General features: G+C 39.8%; 1 protein-coding gene across 1 annotated transcript in view; it reads left to right on the top strand.

Annotated features, from left to right (window-relative positions):
• Nucleotides 1–223: 223 nt before the first annotated feature.
• The window catches only part of sema4ba (sema domain, immunoglobulin domain (Ig), transmembrane domain (TM) and short cytoplasmic domain, (semaphorin) 4Ba), a 65,130-nt gene continuing 60,316 nt past the window's right edge, over nt 224–5,037 (top strand). The window contains exon 1 of the mRNA XM_050073980.1: nt 224–388. The gene's annotated coding sequence lies outside the window, so the exon portion shown is untranslated. The remainder of the gene's footprint in view (nt 389–5,037) is intronic.

Raw genomic sequence — 5,037 nt, 5'->3', positions numbered from 1 at the left:
AAATATTGAATTTGGACTTGTGCATGCACCGAAAAGAGCTCAGCAGTGACAGAGAGAGAGTGCAGCTACAAGGAGCACCTCCCTTTCTCCGTCCACTCCTCTCCCACCCTTCCACAGAGGCAGCCTATGATGTAATGTTCCTGCTGCTGATAGAGCAACCCCCTCTCCTGCTTTTTTATATTTTATTCCCCTCCCCTTCCGATTTGCTACTGCCGCTGCTGCTCTCACTGGTGGTGATAGTGGTGGTGGATGCGTGCGTGCGGTGCCGGTTCAGCTGCATCCCTGGGCATCTCTCGGGATCCCTGCAGAGCTTCTTTTCCTCTGTCACCACTCGACAGAGAGCCGCTCCTACTGAGCACTGCAAGACCTTGTCCTCTGCTGATAAAAGGTAATTCTTCTGGCTCATGACACAAGAAATGTATTGTAAAAAGAGCGGAAAAAGGGAGTAGAGAGGAGGAGGAGGGGGGAGTGAAATGGGGAGTGATAGACAGAAGGTTGACTGAGTGTCCAGTTAGCTGCTGAGTAAATTGGTCTGGTCGCTGAAAGCTTCTTGTCGCCACGGTGCTGGATGCCATGGCAATTGCTCCCTCAGTGTGTGTGCATGTACTGTAGTATGGTGTTGGTTTCCATGGTAAAGATGAGACAGATCCCGTGCTGGCTCAGAGGTAAATCAGCATGTGTCGTGGAAAGCTGCAATTACCTTTAGGTGTGAAGTCATCTCTCATCTCCTGGGCATGTTTTATTAGAGATTACAGAGAGCTTTTTTTTTTGTTCACTTCTATGATAATCTTTTACAAGACTGCAACTCTGTTTTACTTTTTGATTCTTAAAAAATAATAGATTTGCCTCAGATAATTATTTATCTTACTTCCTTGGCACATATGTCTCACTTTGATTCATCTGCTCTATAAAAAAAAACTGGGCGTGTACAATGACAGTCATGTAGCCGAGATGAATGATGCGGTGGGTGTTATCTGCATGCAGATTTCTGACTGCCACAGAAATTAAACAGTGACTTACGGTGTGTTACGTAGATGCTTAGCCAAACACTTTTCTTTCTTCGTCATTGTCTTCTAAAGGGATGTGTAGTTCCTGTGCAGGACCACAGAGGGTTGGTTGTAAATGTACAGTAGGCGATTTTTCAGGAGTTGTTTAACCTTAACTCTTGCACTATATCAGATGCTAACTTAATATTTCATGTCTCGTCTGCCCCACATGTAGATGGCCTTATAACTAATTCATCCTCAGGATTCTCCCTGCATTTGAGTCATCACTCATTTCGGTTATGTCCCTCAGCACATTAAAACATTTCTCTTTTGTTGTAATCAGCTTCATGATCTAACACATCTCTTCATCACAATCTCATTACCCCCATTGGGATCTGGGTATATTCTGGAGAGGGGTCCCAGCTTGGATCAAGTCAAGAGACACCATGTGGTACTTTTAGGGTCATTTTATGATTTCCCCATAGGGAAGGGGTCATGTTTACAGTGCAGGTAATTGGTCTTTGAGACTCAGCGGATACACATCATATGATCCTTGAGGCCATTATTCTTCTGCGTTTGCTGAAAAATAGACTGTCTAGTCACAGCATGTGTGCAATTAATGGACAGTTGAAACTGAAAGCAAATATCCTCCTTAGTCATTTTCACCTTCGTCATAAACACCTGAAAGTCGAGGTAACGTCATCGCATCAGTTGTGTTATTAACTACTGAAACTGCCAATTTGGTATGATTGCATTTGGCTTTAAGCTATTACCACCTACTAGGTAATAAATTATGTTAAATGTGCTGTGGGGTCTGAAATAATTACAAATCGGCGTCCCATGTGGGGTTGTCTGTTTAAATGTTTTTGCTCATTTCAGTGTGTGACATGTAAAGTGGTGAATCTGTTCTCTGATCAGCTTGGGTCTTTCACTTCCTGGTGGCTTTATAACGTCCTCTGACTGTGGGCAATGTGCTTGAAATGTATGAAATATTCTGTCATATATCAGTAAATATCCTTAGGGGCTGCAACTAACGATTTTCTTTTCATGTTTGTTGATTTAGTCTGTAAATCATCAGTAAACTGAAAAATCACACAACACAATTTATAAAGCCAAGGGGACGTCAAAAATGTCTTGTTTTGTCCGATCAAAACTCAAAGATAATTAATATATTTTATATGAAAAGAAAAAGCAGAAGATTTTCACGTTCGAAAAGCTCAAACCAGGGAGTGTTTTTTTTTTTTAAACTTAAAATGGTTATCAAATTGATTGCTGATTTATTTTCTGTCCATAGCTTAACTGATGAATCGACTGATTCTTGCAGCTTTAGAATACTATATATATTTGATTTTCTTAAAAAGAAGTTCAGTGGAAAAACTGTGTACTGTACACGTCACTGTCCAATCAACAATATATTTCTACACTAGGTGATTTTGAAATTTTTTACTTGTTTAGAAAATTCCCTCATTCTTGTGGTAAAAAATAAAATAAATAAAAACCTCTTAGATTATTTGAAAAAAAGCATTGTCTCAAAGCCGGTTGCTGCTTTCTTAGCTCATGAAATAAATGGTTTTCATAGGACTTTGATGATAGATTCATAAATAGATAGATAAGGTAGATAAGAATTTTGTGATAGATAAAATAACCACACAAGATAATTTTTTGGATTATTCACTTAATTAAATATAGTTATAGTTATATTCAGGATATTTATTGATTCAACAGTTTCAGTCTGATATTGCCAGACAGCCATCCTGCTCATTGATTTACAGCATCTAGAGTGACTTGATACAAATGGCAATTTTAAAGGGAAATATGCAGCAGTATCAGAGTTAAAATATCCGTTAAGTTTATGTCGTCTCACAGTATATGAGGCCATATTGCCTACATGTCGTCTATGACATGAGCTTTGAGAAATCATACAGACATTGCTGGACCGGTGAATCCAATTTCTTGCCACGAGAAGACAAATAATTGCTTGATTAAATTCTCCCTCTGTTGCACAGAGGAGGACATGGTTGTTACGCTATGTGGTAGTGGGGGTGTGCATGTGTGGGGGAGGGGGACGTGTGGTAGAAAATACAGGAAAGTTGAGCTGCTGCCACGGACAGGGAGGGCCACCTGAGGAGCATCCGAGCTGTTCCTCTCGCTGTCTGTTGAATTTCAAGCAGCTTTGGCGCTGTGCCATTGGCTCTGGTTTGACAAATTGTTAATCCAATAAATAGTTTGGCAGTCAGGCCACTACAAACATATTTCTCTTTATAAAGATAAACACATATTATGAAAGGATTGAGGGGAAAACAGTCACATGCACAACAAGCACCTGAAAGAGAGCCTGGTGTGATAAGCCACACTTACAGTATGATGATGTAGCAGGCGTGTGACTGGTAATACTGGGAACTCCAGCAGTGGTTTCAGACTGGTGAGTAATAGATAGTATGGTGACCTAGAGAAAATGAGCATGTGTGCAACAGCCTAATGAAAGGACCAGGGGTGAGTCACGTAGATGGCTGAAAAGCTCTCACACACAAACCCCAGGGATTGTTCGTTGGCATCACCTCCCTGCCAGAGGGCACTCATCCCACAAACCCTCTCTGCTGGAGAGCTACGATGTCAGAAGTGGTGGAGTAATGCCTTTGCTTGTGTCATGCTGCGCCATCACAGCTTCATTTTTTCCCAAACAGACAAAGCACCGGATGAAAAACCTCAACATCCCACCTACATACACCAGACCATCTGAGAAGAGTGTGATAGATCATATGCTAGGTACATTACACACCATCCAACATGCTGAAACAGTCACACTCAAAGCCAAAATGACTCATTCACCTTAGTCGTGGGTCACAATGTGCCACCTCAGCTGGTACTTTTCCGGACAGCTCATCCAGCTTTACTACAGTTAGGAAATATTAAATGAGTATACTGTTTAGTTTAACATTAGTTTATTTTTTTTCCATTAGATTTACAAAACAAACCATGGTTTAATACAGACTTAAAGTAGGGCTGGAACTGATTGTTATCATTATCCCTTAATCTCTTGATTATTTCTTTGATACATTTATTTTCATTTGTTTATTAAATGTCAGAAAGTTGTGAAAAATTACCATGACAATTTCTTAAGTCCAAGATGCTGCCAGCAACACTCAAAATCTAAAAGATATTTCATTTACTATCAGATATGACACAGAAAATCAGCAGTTCTACACATTTGAGAAGCCACAATAACTGACTTAATGACTTAATAGATGAACCATTTATTAAAATGTTGCAGCTTATTTTTCTGTCAATTGACTAATCAACTACTTTCATCTTTATTTTAACAATAATCCAGCATGGTTTAGGTCACCCTGAGGATAAAATGCACCTGACTGATACTGGTCAAATCATTTATCAGACAATACCTTAATAATAAGCCATGGCCTGCCGATGAGTTGGCCATCGTAAACTGATGCTGCGTATCCAAACCCTTTTCAGACCCACAAAACTTTTTATTTTAAATGATAGTGTAGATTAGGGATGGGCATTTTAAGTAACTTCCATATTCAGGGTTCAACGCTAAGGTTTTTTTTCACTTACCTGGTCGGGCAAGTTGGTCAGAGATCTACTTGCCCGAAGTCAGCTTTTACTTGCCCTATAAAAATTGTTTAATTTAAGCGGCTATCAAATAACAAAGACTGCAGTTATGTTATGTAATCTTTATTCACACTGTATTTATTAATTAAAACAACATATGTCATGTATTGTAGCTTAATTCCTACATAAAAATGACAGTGTCAGGGCTTAAAGTGAAAAATTTGTCAATCGTTCTCCGTCTATAATTTTGCGCCCTATTTGATCCATGCCCACCTCTATTTATTTTTCACCCCTCTCTCCAGTTCTGCTGTATTAACACCGGGTTTAATATATTTTGCTTCCATCTCTCTGCCCTGCTCTACTCTACTTCAACGCTACTTAGCTGTCTCTCTACTCTACCAGTAGACTACCACATCCACCTGTTGCACAAAATGCACACAGCAGTGTTTCCCCTAGGATGGAGTTGTAGCAGCGGAGG

The sequence above is a fragment of the Epinephelus moara genome, chromosome 20, assembly GCF_006386435.1.
Source record: "Epinephelus moara isolate mb chromosome 20, YSFRI_EMoa_1.0, whole genome shotgun sequence".
Classification (NCBI taxonomy): domain Eukaryota; kingdom Metazoa; phylum Chordata; class Actinopteri; order Perciformes; family Serranidae; genus Epinephelus; species Epinephelus moara.
Note: the sequence above shows the minus strand (reverse complement) of the source record. Positions and strands in the feature narration are given on the sequence as shown.